Source organism: Conger conger, chromosome 4, assembly GCF_963514075.1.
Source record: "Conger conger chromosome 4, fConCon1.1, whole genome shotgun sequence".
NCBI classification, from domain to species: Eukaryota; Metazoa; Chordata; class Actinopteri; order Anguilliformes; family Congridae; genus Conger; species Conger conger.
This window is the reverse complement of record NC_083763.1, coordinates 36166045-36185784: the sequence shown is the minus strand read 5'-3', so window position 1 is coordinate 36185784 and position 19740 is coordinate 36166045. Positions and strand designations below refer to the sequence as shown.

General features: G+C 39.5%; 1 protein-coding gene across 1 annotated transcript in view; it reads right to left on the bottom strand.

Annotated features, from left to right (window-relative positions):
- LOC133126607 (suppressor of tumorigenicity 14 protein homolog) overlaps positions 1 to 19740 on the bottom strand; it is a 460185-nt gene that overhangs the window by 197073 nt on the left and 243372 nt on the right. The window lies entirely within an intron of this gene.

Sequence of the window (19740 nt, the reverse complement as noted above, 5' to 3'; positions counted from 1 at the left end):
AAAACAGGTCAGCTATGTTTGTTTACATGAATAGAAAACTTTCAGTTAAATTGCCAGATATGTTAGTTTATTTTGCTTGTCATTAAACACGAATTAAGAGAACATACAATTTCGCTAGGAATTTTTGACTTAATATGAAAATACCGGATTGAGGGCAGAGACTTGGCATCTCCTTTAGATTTGGCTGAACAAATGCGTTTCAGGCAGCATAATTACCGGTGAAATGGAAAAGAATGATGCTGGGTAACTCGACGTTTAATGCAATATTATCCGACACTTCGGAGAGAAATTATTTAACCAGGATTAAAGGAAACATACAACTTTTGGCCAATAGATAACGTACGTGTATAAGAGGGCAGTATAGCTTAATGGTTCAGACAGTGGATTAAGACATGCAAGGTCCGCGGTTCCATCCCCGGTGCGGCCACAATAAAGATGAATAGTTTCTTTACGCCAATGGTTCTATTTTGAGTGCATATTTATAACCGAATGACTTCTCAAGCGTAAATTGTGCCTCCCGCTGTAAAATCTATTGAAATGAATTAATCTCTGCTCTCCATACAGGACTGGAGCATATTATTACACTGTGCAAGCAAGAAGTAATTTTTGTTTCATTCTACATTGTCTGATGTGGCAGAAACTTCACACATGTTCATTTTTGGAGTGTAATCTCATCCATATACCAAGAAAGGCTCAATGGCATAGCGCCACCATCTGGCAACAGGAAGTGGCTTTAATTTTACTTGACATCTTCCAATTTGGCTGAAAATGTACAAATATGTTAATTATTGGAGTGTAATCAAATCCATGAACCATACACGGCTCAATATTATACCGCCACCATCTGGCAACAGGAAGTGGCTTAAATTTTACGTGACATCTTCCAATTTGGCTGAAAATGTACAAATATGTTAATTATTGGAGTGAAATCAAATCCATAAACCATACACGGCTCAATATTATAGCGCCACCATCTGGCAATAGGAAGTGAGGCTTATATCATTGATGCATTCCAATAGCAGCAGAAACATCTTCATTGATCAAAGGGGAATTCCTGTGCACACTATACGTTGTCCAGGAAGGTGATTATTTCCAAAGTGTGTACATATTGTGAAACATGTCATTGGCACAACTATGCCACCAAGGCGGTTGCGCCCATGGTGCTTGGGCCCGTTCATTGCTGCTTGCAGCTATATTTATTATTATTATTCTTTTTTCTATATGCAAATGGGCCTTTTTGAGGTGCTTGCCATGCATAAAAAGTCTGCGAATTTTGCACACACATCAGAAATGAGGACCTTCAGGATCTATTAGATGCTCAGACCTGGGCGTCGCCGAGGGACTCCACAGCGCCCCCTATCGCATTGTCTTCTATTGTGGGCAGGCACTTTGAGCTACCTTCACCAAATTTTGTATGCATATAGCACTCCTCGGACCAAACACATTTCAAATTCGCATCTAATCAAATATACAAACAGGAAGTCAGCTATTTTGGATTTTGTGCGTTTTACACGTACTGCACTTTTAAGTACTCCTCCTAGGGGGTTCATCACATTCACACCACCTGTGGTCAGAATGGTCTCAGGATATTCATGATGCTAAATTGCCAGGATATTTTTGATAGCTCAAACGGGACGGTCCTAGGGAGGCGTAGAATTTTTATGTCACGCCGCGCCAACAGGAAGTGGCCGTAATTTCATGGTTTGCATTGTCTGATCTGGCTGATATTTTAGAAATACGTTTATTGTTGGAGTATAATCACATCCATATCCCAAGAACGGGTCAATGTTATAGCGCCACCATCTGGCAACAGGAAGTGAGGTCTTTATCATATTTGTATGCCTTCCTGCTAGGGCATTCATCACATTCACACGAAATGTAGTTAGCATGATCTTAGGATACTCATGACCATATGCTGTGAAGGGATTTTTGATATCTCAAACGGTATGGAAATGGCGAGTCGTACAGTACACATATTGCGTGCAAAAAAAAGACTTTTTTTTCGACATCGTCCGATTTGGCTGATATTTTCCAAATATGTTCACTGTTGGAGTACAATATGAAATATATACATATCAATCGGGGCGTGGCTAGACAGCGCCCCCTATAATTATTATTCTCTTTTTTTTCAATGTATTTTGCATTTTTGAGGTGCTTGCCATGGATGAAAACTCATGGAATTTTGCACACACATGAGAAGTGTTGGCTGTCAGGATGTGTCAGATGCTCAGACCTGGGCGTGGCCGAGGGACTCCACAGCGCCCCCTAATGCTTTGTCTTCTATTGTGGACAGGCACTTTGAGCTACCTTCACCTAATTTGGTACGCATGTGGGACTCCTCTGGACAACCACATTTCTCATTCGCATCGAATCAAATATGTGAACAGGAAGTCAGCCATTTTGAATTTTGTGCATTTTACACGTACTACACTTTTAAGTACTCCTCCTAGGGGCTTCATTGCATTCACACGAAATGGGGTCAAACTGGTCTCACGATAGTCATGATACTAATTCCAAAGGATATTTTTGATATCTCAAACGGTATGGTCATGGCGAGGCGTACAATTTTCATGTCACGCCGCGCCAACAGGAAGTAGCCATAAATTCATGGTCTACATTGTCTGATCTTGCTGATATTTTACAAATATGTTCACTGTTAGAGTGTAATCACATCCAAATACCAAGAAGAAATCAATGTTATAGCGCCACCATCTGGCAACGGAAGTGAGGTTTTTATCATGTTTGTATGCGTTCCTGCTAGGGTATTAATCACATTCACACCAAATGTAGTAATCATGATCTTAGAATAGTCCTGACCCTAAATGACGAAAGGATTTTTGATATCTCAAACGGTTTGGCAATGGCGAGGCGTATAATACACACGTTACGCTCAAAAACAGGAAGTTGGCTTAATTCCGTTCTACATCATCTGATCGGGCTGATATTTTACAAATATATTCACTTTTGGAGTGCAATCACATCCATATCCACATTCATCTGGGCGTGGCTACACAGCGCCCCCTATGGCTTTTTTCTAATATTGTGGACATATACTTTCTCGTAAATGCACCACGTCTTGTAGGCATAAGGGTCTCCTCAAGACACACACATTTCTCATTTGCATCCCTTAACTTTTCCCAACAGGAAGTGAGCTATTTTGGATTTTGTGTGTTTTTAAGTGTTTTTTCACGTACCAAACTTTTAAATATTCTTCCTAGGGGGTTCATCACATTCACACAAAATGTGGTCAGCATGATATTATAGCCCTGACACACAACTATGAACTGATTTTTAATATCTTGGAATGGTATGGCTATGGTCAGCCTTAAAATTAACTTGTAATGCTGCCCAAACAGTTCATGTTTTAATACAATTATGTATTAAATAATTTCAAAAAGGTATTAAATTCTACATTGCCTGATTTTGAGGCTACAACTTTTCACATATGTTCATTGTTAGAGTGTCATCACATCCATTAAGCAATAATAGTTCACTATTTTCGCTGGAGACTCATTATATCCAGTCTTAAAACTTCAACGCAAGTCGCAAATGACTCTCCCATTTCTAATACGCGACTGCCATCTACTGGCAAAAGTTGGTATTGCATATATCTTGCAATGACGTTCAATGTTATTTGGTTTAAAAAAAACCGTGTTGTAGCATTTTAAGGACTCAATACAAAACAGCTGTTCGGAAAGTTAGCTTGAAAACCAAGAAGCCTTATTAAGGAATTCGAGCCGTTTCTATTTGACTTCATTCGATTGAAGTGAATGCCGTAACCCAATTAAATGTAATTCGCGTCGGAATACACATAATAGCCTACACTGTCAACGTGAAATAAAAATATATAGAGGTTTAAATCGATCCTATATTGGAACATTTGTTATGATGGCTGGTGCAACGGGCATTTTCGGTACCGTTGACCATAATCGAATGCTAGCATTTGTATCATTACACTGACCAAGTCCTGTTAAAAAGCACATTTTTGGTTCCTTTGTGGAAACAGTGAAGTTGTCTACACAATCTATTCTACTCACAGACTAACTGCGTCGCGGTAACTTCCCCCCATTTCTGATACGGGGAATCCATTTATTGGCAGAAAGTGGAACTTTTATATTTTTCTTCCTTCAAGTGATTTTTCAACGATATGTTTTTTTTTTTTTTTCTAGCGAGCCAGTAGGCATAACGATGTATGATTTACAGCTGCAGCCTACGTGACAAAATGTATTGACAACACCCAGCCCGACGTTTCTTTGCATCTATTTTCATGATATGAATAGAATATCTGAAATAAATATTAAAGACATTTAATGACTGTCTTTAATTGGCAGGAGAGTAGCATATATTTAAAAAAGTGAAAAAGAAACGTTAACGTTTGAGATGGCTCTGGTCGAACTCTGTGTTAACATGAGACCGTTATGTTCAACAAAGGTATGGCGTGCAGGTCGTTGCGAGATGACGCGCATTGGCTAACAGCAGCCAGCCTGTCCACTGTCTGTGTGAGTCAAAAAACAGGTCAGCTACGTTTGTTTACATGAATAGAAAACTTTCAGTTAAATCGCCAGCTATGTTAGTTTATTTTGCTTGTCATTAAACACGAATTAAGAGAACATACAATTTCGCTAGGAATTTTTGACTTAATATGAAAATACCGGATTGAGGGCAGAGACTTGGCATCTCCTTTAGATTTGGCTGAACAAATGCGTTTCAGGCAGCATAATTACCGGTGAAATGGAAAAGAATGATGCTGGCTAACTCGACGTTTAATGCAATATTATCCGACACTTTGGAGAGAAATTATTTAACCAAGATAAAAGGAAACATACAACTTTTGGCCAATAGATGGCGTACGTGTATAAGAGGGCAGTAGAGCTTAATGGTTCAGACAGTGGATTAAGACATGCAAGGTCCGCGGTTCCATCCCCGGTGCGGCTACAATAAAGTTGAATAGTTTCTTTACGCCAATGGTTTTATTTTGAGTGCATATTTATAACCGAATGACTTCTCAAGCGTAAATTCTGCCTCCCGCTGTAAAATCTATTGAAATTAATTCATCTCTGCTCTCCATACAGGAATGGAGCATATTATTACAATGTGCAAGCAAGAAGTAATTTTTGTTTCATTCTACATTGTCTGATGTGGCAGAAACTTCACACATGTTCATTTTTGGAGTGTAATCTCATCCATATACCAAGAAAGGCTCAATGGCATAGCGCCACCATCTGGCAAAAGGAAGTGGCTTTAATTTTACTTGACATCTTCCAATTTGGCTGAAAATGTACAAATATGTTAATTATTGGAGTGTAATCAAATCCATAAACCATACACGGCTCAATATTATAGCGCCACCATCTGGCAATAGGAAGTGAGGCTTATATCATTGATGCATTCCAATAGCAGCAGCAACATCTTCATTGATCAAAGGGGAATTCCTGTGCACACTATACGTTGTCCAGGAAGGTGATTATTTCCAAAGTGTGTACATATTGTGAAACATGTCATTGGCACAACTATGCCACCAAGGCGGTTGCGCCCATGGTGCTTGGGCCCGTTCATTGCTGCTTGCAGCTATATTTAGGGCCCAAGCACCGTAGGGTGCGAAGGACCCTATTGTTATTGGAAGGATTATTATTATTATTATTATTATTATTATTATTATTATTATTAGGGCCCAAGCACCGTAGGGTGCGAAGGACCCTATTGTTATTGGAAGGATTATTATTATTATTATTATTATTATTATTATTATTATTATTATTATTATTATTCTTTTTCTTCAGGCAAATGGGCTTTTTTGAGGGCCTTGCCATCCGTAAAAAGTCTTGACATTTTGCACACACATCAGAAGTGGTTGCTGTCAGGAGCTCTCAGATGCTCCGACCTGGGCGTGGCCGAGGGACTCCACAGCGCCCCCTATCGCATTGTCTTCTATTGTGGGCAGGCACTTTGAGCTACCTGCACCTAATTTGGTGGCCAAATAGCGCTCCTCGTTCCAAACACATTTCTCATTCGAATCTAATCAAATATCCAAACAGGAAGTCAGCCATTTTGGATTTTCTGAGTTTTACACGTACTACACTTTTAAGTACTCCTCCTAGGGGGTTCATCGCATTCACACCAACTGTGGTCAGAATGGTCTCAGGATAGTCATGATGCTAAATTGCCAGGATATTTTTGATAGCTCAAACGGGACAGTCACGGAGAGGATTACAATTTTTATGTCACGCCACGCCAACAGGAAGTGGCCATAATTTCATGGTCTACATTGTCTGATCTGGCTGATATTTTAGAAATTTGTTTATTGTTGGAGTGTAATCACATCCATATCCCAAGAACAGGTCAGTGTTATAGCGCCACCATCTGGCAATAGGAAGTGAGGTCTTTAACATATTTGTATGCATTCCTGCTAGGGCATTCAGCACATTCACACCAAATGCGGTCAGCATGATCTTAAGATAGTCCTTACGCTAAGTTGTGAAGGAATTTTTGATATCTCAAACGGTATGGAAATGGCGAGTCGTACAGTACACATATTGCGTGCAAAAAAATGACTTTTTTTTCGACATCGTCCGATCTGGCTGATATTTTACAAATATGTTCACTGTAGCAGTACAATATCAGATATATACATATCAATCGGGGCGTGGCTAGACAGCGCCCCCTATAATTATTATTCTCTTTTTTTTCAATGTATTTTGCATTTTTGAGGTCCTTGCCATGGATGAAAACTCACGGAATTTTGCACACACATGAGAAGTGTTGGCTCTCAGGATGTATCAGATGCTCAGACCTGGGCGTGGCCGAGGGACTCCACAGCGCCCCCTAATGCTTTGTCTTCTATTGTGGACAGGCACTTTGAGCTACCTTCACCTAATTTGGTATGCATGTGGGCCTCCTCTGGAAAAACACATTTGTCATTCGCATCGAATCAAATATGTGAACAGGAAGTCAGCCATTTTGAATTTTGTGCATTTTACATGTACTACACTTTTAAGTACTCCTCCTAGGGGGTTCATTACATTCACACGAAATGTGGTGAAAGCGGTCTCAGGATAGTCATGATACTAATTCCAAAGGATATTTTTGATATCTCAAACGGTATGGTCATGGCGAGGCGTACAATTTTCATGTCACGCCGCGCCAACAGGAAGTAGCCATAAATTCATGGTCTACATTGTCTGATCTGGCTGATATTTTACAAATATGTTCACTGTTAGAGTGTAATCACATCCATATACCAAGAAGAAATCAATGTTATAGCGCCACCATCTGGCAACGGAAGTGAGGTTTTTATCATGTTTGTATGCGTTCCTGCTAGGGTATTCATCACATTCACACCAAATGTAGTCATCATGATCTTAGAATAGTCCTGACCCTAAATGACGAAAGGATTTTTGATATCTCAAACGGTTTGGCAATGGCGAGGCGTATAATACACACGTTACGCCCAAAAACAGGAAGTGGGCTTAATTCTGTTCTACATCATCTGATCGGGCTGATATTTTACAAATATATTCACTTTTGGAGTGCAATCACATCCATATCCACATTCATCTGGGCGTGGCTACACAGCGCCCCCTATGGCTTTTTTCTAATATTGTGGACATATACTTTCTCGTAAATGCACCACGTCTGGTAGGCATAAGGGTCTCCTCAAGACACACACATTTCTCATTTGCATCCCTTAACTTTTCCCAACAGGAAGTGAGCTATTTTGGATTTTGTGTGTTTTTAAGTGTTTTTTCACGTACCAAACTTTGAAATATTCTTCCTAGGGGGTTCATCAAATTCACACAAAATGTGGTCAGCATGATATTATAGCCCTGACACACAACTATGAACTGATTTTTAATATCTTGGAATGGTATGGCTATGGTCAGCCTTAAAATTAACTTGTAATGCTGCCCAAACAGTTCATGTTTTAATACAATTATGTATTAAATAATTTCAAAAAGGTATTAAATTCTACATTGCCTGATTTTGAGGCTACAACTTTTCACATATGTTCATTGTTGGAGTGTCATCACATCCATTAAGCAATAATAGTTCACTATTTTCGCTGGAGACTCATTATATCCGGTCTTAAAACTTCAACGCAAGTCGCAAATGACTCTCCCATTTCTAATACGCGACTGCCATCTACTGGCAAAAGTTGGTATTGCATATATCTTGCAATGACGTTCAATGTTATTTGGTTTAAAAAAAACCGTGTTGTAGCATTTTAAGGACTCAATACAAAACAGCTGTTCGGAAAGTTAGCTTGAAAACCAAGAAGCCTTATTAAGGAATTCGAGCCGTTTCTATTTGACTTCATTCGATTGAAGTGAATGCCGTAACCCAATTAAATGTAATTCGCGTCGGAATACACATAATAGCCTACACTGTCAACGTGAAATAAAACTATATAGAGGTTTAAATCGATCCTATATTGGAACATTTGTTATGATGGCTGGTGCAATGGGCATTTTCGGTACCGTTGACCATAATCGAATGCTAGCATTTATATCATTACACTGACCAAGTCCTGTTAAAAAGCACATTTTTGGTTCCTTTGTGGAAACAGTAAAGTTGTCTACACAATCTATTCTACTCACAGACTAACTGCGTCGCTGTAACTTCCCCCCATTTCTGATACGGGGATTCCATTTATTGGCAGAAAGTGGAACTTTTATATTTTTTTTCCTTCAAGTGATTTTTCAACGATAAGTTTTTTTTTTTTTCTAGCGAGCCAGTAGGCATAACGATGTATGATTTACAGCTGCAGCCTACGTGACAAAATGTATTGACAACACCCAGCCCGACGTTTCTTTGCATCTATTTTCATTACATGAATTGAATAACTAAAATAAATATTAAAGACATTTAAAGACTTAAAGACAGGCTTTAACTGGCAGGAGAGTATCATATTTTTAAAAGATTAACACAAGAAGTCAAAAAGAAACTTTAGCGTCTGAGGTGGCTCTGCTCGAACGCTGTGTTAACATGAGACCGTTTAGTTCAACAAAGATATCACATGCAGGTCGTTGCGAGATGACACGCACGGGCTAACAGCAGCCAGCCAGTCCACTGTCTGTGTGAGTCAAAAAACAGGTCAGCTACGTTGGTTTACATGAATAGAAAACTTTCAGTTAAATCGCCAGCTATGTTAGTTTATTAGGCTTGTCATTAAACACGAATTAAGAGAAGATACAATTTCGCTAGGAATGGTAAATTAATATGAAAATACTGTATTGAGGGCAGAGAGTTGGCATCTCTTTTAGATTTGGCTGAACAAATGCGTTTCAGGCAGCATAATTACCAGTGAAATGGAAAAGAATGATGCTGGTTAACTAGACGTTTCGTGCAATATTATCCGACACTTCGTAGAGAAATTATTAAACCAAGATAAAAGGAGACATTTGGCCAATAGATGGCACCCGTGTATAAGCGGGCAGTATAGCGTAATGGTTAGGGCGGTGGATTAAGGCACGCAAATTCAGCCGTTCGATCCCCGCTGCAGCCACAATGAATTTGAATAGTTTCTTGAAGCCAATTGTTTTCATTTTGAGTGCATGTTTATGGCCTAATGACTTTTCAAGCATAAATTGTGCCTCCCCGTGTAAAAACTATGGAAATTAATTAATCTCTGCTCTCCATACACGACTGTAGCATGTTATCACAATGTGCAAGCAAGACGTTATTTTTATTTCATTCTACATTGTCTGATGTGGCTGAAACTTCACATGTTCATTTATGGAGTGTAATCTCATCCATTTTCCAATAAAGGCTAAATGGCAAAGCGCCACCCGCTGGCAACAGGAAGTGAGCCTTATATTGCATTCTTAAGCATTATTTTTCAATGGGTTCATGACATTCACGGTAAATGTGGTCAGCATGATGCTAGGATGGTCCTGACAAAACAGATTTTTGATTTACTGGGATGATATAGCTATGGTGAGGCACATAAAAAACACATCATGCCAGACAAACAGGAAGTGGTCATACTTAAATTCTCCAATGACTGATGTGACTGCAACTTTACACAGATGCTCAGTGTTGGAGTGTAATCAAATCCATATTCCAAAAACGACTCAATGTTATAGCAGCATCATCTGGAAACAGGAATTGACCTTAATTTCGCTGAACATCTTCCGATGTGGCTGAAAATGTACAAATATGTTTATTTCTGGAGTGTAATCAAATTCAAAAAACATACACGGATCAATAATATAGCGCCACCATCTGGAAACAGGAAGTGAGGCTTAGATCATTGATGCATTCCAATAGCAGCGCCAACATCTTCATTGATCAAAGGGAAATTCCTGTGCACACTGTACGTTGTCCAGGAAGGTGATTATTTCCAAAGTGTGTACATGTTGTGAAACATGTCATTGGCAGAACTATGCCACCAAGGCGGTTGCCCCCATGGGGCTTGGGCCCGTTCATTGCTGCTTGCAGCTATATTTAGGGCCCAAGCACCGTAGGGTGCGAAGGACCCTATTGTTATTGGAAGGATTATTATTATTATTATTATTATTATTATTATTATTATTATTATTAGGGCCCAAGCACCGTAGGGTGCGAAGGACCCTATTGTTATTGGAAGGATTATTATTATTATTATTATTATTATTATTATTATTATTATTATTCTTTCTCTTCCGTCAAATGGGCATTTTTGAGGGCCTTGCCCTGGCTAAAAAGTCTTGAAATTTTGCAGACACATCAGAAGTGGTGGCCGTCAGGATCTATCAGATGCTCAGACCTGGGTGTGGCCGAGGGACTCCACAGCGCCCCCTATTGCGCTGACCCCCCCCCCCCATTGCATTGTTGTCTATTGTGGGCAGGCACTTTGAACTACATGAAACTAATTTGGTAAACATGTGTGGCTCCTCAATTCAAACACATTTCTCATTCGCATTGATGCAAATATGCGAACAGGAAGTGAGCTATTTTGGATTTTGTGTGTTTTACACGTACTACACTTTTAAGTACTCCTCCTAGGGGGTTCATCACATTCACACCACCTGTGGTCAGAATGGTCTCAGGATATTCATGATGCTAAATTGCCAGGATATTTTTGATAGCTCAAACGGGACGGTCCTGGGGAGGCGTATAATTTTTATGTCACGCCACGCCAACAGGAAGTGGCCGTAATTTCATGGTCTACATCGTCTGATCTGGCTGATATTTTAGAAATACGTTTATTGTTGGAGTATAATCACATCCATATCCCAAGAACGGGTCAATGTTATAGCGCCACCATCTGGCAACAGGAAGTGAGGTCTTTATCATATTTGTATGCCTTCCTGCTAGGGCATTCATCACATTCACACGAAATGTGGTCCGCATGATCTTAGGATAGTCATGACCATAAGCTGTGAAGGGATTTTTGATATCTCAAACGGTATGGAAATGGCGAGTCGTAAAGTACACATATTGCGTGCAAAAAAATGACTTTTTTTTCGACATCGTCCGATCTGGCTGATATTTTATAAATATGTTCACTGTTGGAGTAGAATATGAAATATATACATATCAATCGGGGCGTGGCTAGACAGCGCCCCCTATAATTATTATTCTCTTTTTTTTCAATGTATTTTGCATTTTTGAGGTGCTTGCCATGGATGAAAACTCACAGAATTTTGCACACACATGAGAAGTGTTGGCTGTCAGGATGTATCAGATGCTCAGACCTGGGCGTGGCCGAGGGACTCCACAGCGCCCCCTAATGCTTTGTCTTCTATTGTGGACAGGCACTTTGAGCTACCTTCACCTAATTTGGTATGCATGTGGGGCTCCTCTGGACAAACACATTTCTCTTTCGCATCCAATAAATATGTGAACAGGAAGTCAGCCATTTTGAATTTTGTGCATTTTACACGTACTACACTTTTAAGTACTCCTCCTAGGGGGTTTATTGCATTCACACGAAATGTGGTCTAAGCGGTCTCAGGATAGTCATGATACTAATTCCAAAGGATATTTTTGATATCTCAAACGGTATGCTCATGGCGAGGCGTACAATTTTCATGTCACGCCGCGCCAACAGGAAGTAGCCATAAATTCATGGTCTACATTGTCTGATCTGGCTGATATTTTACACATATGTTCACTGTTAGAGTGTAATCACATCCATATACCAAGAAGTTGTCAATGTTATAGCGCCACCATCTGGCAACGGAAGTGAGGTTTTTATCATGTTTGTATGCGTTCCTGCTAGGGTATTCATCACATTCACACCAAATGTAGTCATCATGATCTTAGAATAGTCCTGACCCTAAATGACGAAAGGATTTTTGATATCTCAAACGGTTTGGCAATGGCGAGGCGTATAATACACACGTTACACCCAAAAACAGGAAGTGGGCTTAATTCCGTTCTACATCATCTGATCGGGCTGATATTTTGCAAATATATTCACTTTTGGAGTGCAATCACATCCATATCCATATTCATCTGGGCGTGGCTACACAGCGCCCCCTATGGCTTTTTTCTAATATTGTGGACATATACTTTCACGTAAATGCACCACGTCTGGTAGGCATAAGGGTCTCCTCAAGACACACACATTTCTCATTTGCATCCCTTAACTTTTCCCAACAGGAAGTGAGCTATTTTGGATTTTGTGTGTTTTTAAGTGTTTTTTCACGTACCAAACTTTGAAATACTCTTCCTAGGGGGTTCATCACATTCACACAAAATGTGGTCAGCATGATATTATAGCCCTGACACACAACTATAAACTGATTTTTAATATCTTGGAATGGTATGGCTATGGTCAGCCTTAAAATTAACTTGTAATGCTGCCCAAACAGTTCATGTTTTAATACAATTATGTATTAAATAATTTCAAAAAGGTATTAAATTCTACATTGCCTGATTTTGAGGCTACAACTTTTCACATATGTTCATTGTTGGAGTGTCATCACATCCATTAAGCAATAATAGTTCACTATTTTCGCTGGAGACTCATTATATCCAGTCTTAAAACTTCAACGCAAGTCGCAAATGACTCTCCCATTTCTAATACGCGACTGCCATCTACTGGCACAAGTTGGTATTGCATATATCTTGCAATGACGTTCAATGTTATTTGGTTTAAAAAAAACCGTGTTGTAGCATTTTAAGGACTCAATACAAAACAGCTGTTCGGAAAGTTAGCTTGAAAATCAAGAAGCCTTATTAAGGAATTCGAGCCGTTTCTATTTGACTTCATTCGGTTGAAGTGAATGCCGTAACCCAATTAAATGTAATTCGCGTCGGAATACACATAATAGCCTACACTGTGAACGTGAAATAAAAATATATAGAGGTTTAAATCGATCCTATATTGGGACATTTGTTATGATGGCTGGTGCAACGGGCATTTTCGGTACCGTTGACCATAATCGAATGCTAGCATTTATATCATTACACTGACCAAGTCCTGTTAAAAAGCACATCACCTTTGTGGAAACAGTGAAGTTGTCTACACAATCTATTCTACTCACAGACTAACTGCGTCGCTGTAACTTCCCCCCATTTCTGATACGGGGATTCCATTTATTGGCAGAAAGTGGAACTTTTATATTTTTCTTCCTTCAAGTGATTTTTCAACGATAGGTTTTAGTTTTTTTTCTAGCGAGCCAGTAGGCATAACGATGTATGATTTACAGCTGCAGCCTACGTGACAAAATGTATTGACAACACCCAGCCCGACGTTTCTTTGCATCTATTTTCATTTTTGAATAGAATATCTGAAATAAATATTAAAGACATTTAATGACTGTCTTTAACTGGCAGGAGAGTAGCATATATTTAAAAGAGTCAAAAGTCAAAAAGAAACGTTAACGTTTGAGATGGCTGTGGTCCAACTCTGTGTTAACATGAGACCGTTATGTTCAACAAAGGTATGGCATGCAGGTCGTTTCGAGATGACGCGCATTGGCTAACAGCAGCCAGCCTGTCCACTGTCTGTGTGAGTCAAAAAAACAGGTCAGCTACGTTTGTTTACATGAATAGAAAACTTTCAGTTAAATCACCAGATATGTTAGTTTATTTTGCTTGTCATTAAACACGAATTAAGAGAACATACAATTTCGCTAGGAATTTTTGACTTAATATGAAAATACCGGATTGAGGGCAGAGACTTGGCATCTCCTTTAGATTTGGCTGAACAAATGCGTTTCAGGCAGCATAATTACCGGTGAAATGGAAAAAAATGATGCTGGCTAACTCGACGTTTAATGCAATATTATCCGACACTTCGGAGAGAAATTATTTAACCAGGATTAAAGGAAACATACAACTTTTGGCCAATAGATAACGTACGTGTATAAGAGGGCAGTATAGCTTAATGGTTCAGACAGTGGATTAAGACATGCAAGGTCCGCGGTTCCATCCCCGGTGCGGCCACAATAAAGATGAATAGTTTCTTTACGCCAATGGTTCTATTTTGAGTGCATATTTATAACCGAATGACTTCTCAAGCGTAAATTGTGCCTCCCGCTGTAAAATCTATTGAAATTAATTCATCTCTGCTCTCCATACAGGACTGGAGCATATTATTACACTGTGCAAGCAAGAAGTAATTTTTGTTTCATTCTACATTGTCTGATGTGGCAGAAACTTCACACATGTTCATTTTTGGAGTGTAATCTCATCCATATACCAAGAAAGGCTCAATGGCATAGCGCCACCATCTGGCAACAGGAAGTGGCTTTAATTTTACTTGACATCTTCCAATTTGGCTTAAAATGGACAAATATGTTAATTATTGGAGTGTAATCAAATCCATGAACCATACACGGCTCAATATTATACCGCCACCATCTGGCAACAGGAAGTGGCTTAAATTTTACGTGACATCTTCCAATTTGGCTGAAAATGTACAAATATGTTAATTATTGGAGTGAAATCAAATCCATGAACCATACACGGCTCAATATTATAGCGCCACCATCTGGCAATAGGAAGTGAGGCTTATATCATTGATGCATTCCAATAGCAGCAGAAACATCTTCATTGATCAAAGGGGAATTCCTGTGCACACTATACGTTGTCCAGGAAGGTGATTATTTCCAAAGTGTGTACATATTGTGAAACATGTCATTGGCACAACTGTGCCACCAAGGCGGTTGCACCCATGGTGCTTGGGCCCGTTCATTGCTGCTTGCAGCTATATTTATTATTATTATTCTTTTTCTTCAGGCAAATGGGCTTTTTTGAGGGCCTTGCCATGTGTAAAAAGTCTTGACATTTTGCCCACACATCAGAAGTGGTTGCTGTCAGGAGCTCTCAGATGCTCAGACCTGGGCGTGGCCGAGGGACTCCACAGCGCCCCCTATCGCATTGTCTTCTATTGTGGGCAGGCACTTTGAGCTACCTGCACCTAATTTGGTGGCCATATAGCGCTCCTCGGTCCAAACACATTTCTCATTCGGATCTAATCAAATATCCAAACAGGAAGTCAGCCATTTTGGATTTTCTGAGTTTTACACGTACTACACTTTTAAGTACTCCTCCTAGGGGGTTCATCGCATTCACACCACCTGTGGTCAGAATGGTCTCAGGATAGTCATGATGCTAAATTGCCAGGATATTTTTGATAGCTCAAACGGGACGGTCATCGGGAGGAGTACAATTTTTATGTCACGCCGCGCCAACAGGAAGTGGCCATAATTTCATGGTCTACATCGTCTGATCTGGCTGATATTTTAGAAATACGTTTATTGTTGGACTATAATCACATCCATATCCCAAGAACAGGTCAATGTTATAGCGCCACCATCTGGCAACAGGAAGTGAGGTCTTTAACATATTTGTATGCATTCCTGCTAGGGCATTCAGCACATTCACACCAAATGCGGTCAGCATGATCTTAAGATAGTCCTTACGCTAAGTTGTGAAGGGATTTTTGATTTCTCAAACGGTATGGAAATGGCGAGTCGTACAGTACACATATCGCGTTCAAAAAAATGACTTTTTTTTCGACATCGTCCGATCTGGCTGATATTTTACAAATATGTTCACTGTAGCAGTACAATATCAGATATATACATATCAATCGGGGCGTGGCTAGACAGCGCCCCCTATAATTATTATTCTCTTTTTTTTCAATGTGTTTTGCATTTTTCAGGTGCTTACCATGGATGGAAACTCACAGAATTTTGCACACACATGAGAAGTATTGGCTGTCAGGATGTATCAGATGCTCAGACCTGGGCGTGGCCAAGGGACTCCACAGCGCCCCCTAATGCTTTGTCTTCTATTGTGGACAGGCACTTTGAGCTACCTTCACCTAATTTGGTATGCATGTGGGGCTCCTCTGAACAAACACATTTCTCATTCGTATTGAATCAAATATGTAAACAGGAAGTCAGCCATTTTGAATTTTGTGCATTTTACACGTACTACACTTTTAAGTACTCCTCCTAGGGGGTTCATTGCATTCACACGAAATGTGGTCAAAGTGGTCTCAGGATAGTCATGATACTAATTCCACAGGATATTTTTGATATCTCAAACGGTATGGTCATGGCGAGGCGTACAATTTTCATGTCACGCCGCGCCAACAGGAAGTAGCCATAAATTCATGGTCTACATTGTCTGATCTGGCTGATATTTTACAAATATGTTCACTGTTAGAGTGTAATCACATCCATATACCAAGAAGAAATCAATGTTATAGCGCCACCAACTGGCAACGGACGTGAGGTTTTTATCATGTTTGTATGAGTTCCTGCTAAGGTATTCATCACATTCACACCAAATGTAGTCGTCATGATCTTAGAATAGTTCCGACCCTAAATGACGAAAGGATTTTTGATATCTCAAACGGTTTGGCAATGGCGAGGCGTATAATACACACATTACGCCCAAAAACAGGAAGTGGGCTTAATTCCGTTCTACATCATCTGATCGGGCTGATATTTTACAAATATATTCACTTTTGGAGTGCAATCACATCCATATCCACATTCATCTGGGCGTGGCTACACAGCGCCCCCTATGGCTTTTTTCTAATATTGTGGACATATACTTTCACGTAAATGCACCACGTCTGGTAGGCATAAGGGTCTCCTCAAGACACACACATTTCTCATTTGCATCCCTTAACTTTTCCCAACAGGAAGTGAGCTATTTTGGATTTTGTGTGTTTTTAAGTGTTTTTTCACGTACCAAACTTTGAAATACTCTTCTTAGGGGGTTCATCACATTCACACAAAATGTGGTCAGCATGATATTATAGCCCTGACACACAACTATGAACTGATTTTTAATATCTTGGAATGGTATGGCTATGGTCAGCCTTAAAATTAACTTGAAATGCTGCCCAAACAGTTCATGTTTTAATACAATTATGTATTAAATAATTTCATAAAGGTATTAAATTCTACATTGCCTGATTTTGAGGCTACAACTTTTCACATATGTTCATTGTTGGAGTGTCATCACATCCATTAAGCAATAATAGTTCACTATTTTCGCTGGAGACTCATTATATCCAGTCTTAAAACTTCAACGCAAGTCGCAAATGACTCTCCCATTTCTAATACGCGACTGCCATCTACTGGCAAAAGTTGGTATTGCATATATCTTGCAATGACGTTCAATGTTATTTGGTTTAAAAAAAACCGTGTTGTAGCATTTTAAGGACTCAATACAAAACAGCTGTTCGGAAAGTTAGCTTGAAAATCAAGAAGCCTTATTAAGGAATTCGAGCCGTTTCTATTTGACTTCATTCGGTTGAAGTGAATGCCGTAACCCAATTAAATGTAATTCGCGTCGGAATACACATAGTAGCCTACACTGTCAACGTGAAATAAAAATATATAGAGGTTTAAATCGATCCTATATTGGGACATTTGTTATGATGGCTGGTGCAACGGGCATTTTCGGTACCGTTGACCATAATCGAATGCTAGCATTTATATCATTACACTGACCAAGTCCTGTTAAAAAGCACATCACCTTTGTGGAAACAGTGAAGTTGTCTACACAATCTATTCTACTCACAGACTAACTGCGTCGCTGTAACTTCCCCCCATTTCTGATACGGGGATTCCATTTATTGGCAGAAAGTGGAACTTTTATATTTTTCTTCCTTCAAGTGATTTTTCAACGATAGGTTTTTGTTTTTTTTCTAGCGAGCCAGTAGGCATAACGATGTATGATTTACAGCTGCAGCCTACGTGACAAAATGTATTGACAACACCCAGCCCGACGTTTCTTTGCATCTATTTTCATTTTTGAATAGAATATCTGAAGTAAATATTAAAGACATTTAATGACTGTCTTTAACTGGCAGGAGAGTAGCATATATTTAAAAGAGTCAAAAGTCAAAAAGAAACGTTAACGTTTGAGATGGCTCTGGTCGAACTCTGTGTTAACATGAGACCGTTATGTTCAACAAAGGTATGGCATGCAGGTCGTTGCGAGATGACGCGCATTGGCTAACAGCAGCCAGCCTGTCCACTGTCTGTGTGAGTCAAAAAAACAGGTCAGCTACGTTTGTTTACATGAATAGAAAACTTTCAGTTAAATCGCCAGATATGTTAGTTTATTTTGCTTGTCATTAAACACGAATTAAGAGAACATACAATTTCGCTAGGAATTTTTGACTTAATATGAAAATACCGGATTGAGGGCAGAGACTTGGCATCTCCTTTAGATTTGGCTGAACAAATGCGTTTCAGGCAGCATAATTACCGGTGAAATAGAAAAGAATGATGCTGGCTAACTCGACGTTTAATGCAATATTATCCGACACTTCGGAGAGAAATTATTTAACCAGGATGAAAGGAAACATACAACTTTTGGCCAATAGATAACGTACGTGTATAAGAGGGCAGTATAGCTTAATGGTTCAGACAGTGGATTAAGACATGCAAGATCCGCGGTTCCATCCCCGGTGCGGCCACAATAAAGTTGAATAGTTTCTTTACGCCAATGGTTTTATTTTGAGTGCATATTTATAACCGAATGACTTCTCAAGCGTAAATTGTGCCTCCCGCTGTAAAATCTATTGAAATTAATTCATCTCTGCTCTCCATACAGGACTGGAGCATATTATTACACTGTGCAAGCAAGAAGTAATTTTTGTTTCATTCTACATTGTCTGATGTGGCAGAAACTTCACACATGTTCATTTTTGGAGTGTAATCTCATCAATATACCAAGAAAGGCTCAATGGCATAGCGCCACCATCTGGCAACAGGAAGTGGCTTTAATTTTACTTGACATCTTCCAATTTGGCTGAAAATGGACAAATATGTTAATTATTGGAGTGTAATCAAATCCATGAACCATACACGGCTCAATATTATACCGCCACCATCTGGCAACAGGAAGTGGCTTAAATTTTACTTGACATCTTCCAATTTGGCTGAAAATGTACAAATATGTTAATTATTGGAGTGAAATCAAATCCATAAACCATACACGGCTCAATATTATAGCGCCACCATCTGGCAATAGGAAGCGAGGCTTATATCATTGATGCATTCCAATAGCAGCAGAAACATCTTCATTGATCAAAGGGGAATTCCTGTGCACACTATACGTTGTCCAGGAAGGTGATTATTTCCAAAGTGTGTACATATTGTGAAACAAGTCATTGGCACAACTATGCCACCAAGGCGGTTGCGCCCATGGTGCTTGGGCCCGTTCATTGCTGCTTGCAGCTATATTTATTATTATTATTCTTTTTCTTCAGGCAAATGGGCTTTTTTGAGGGCCTTGCCATGCGTAAAAAGTCTTGACATTTTGCAGACACAT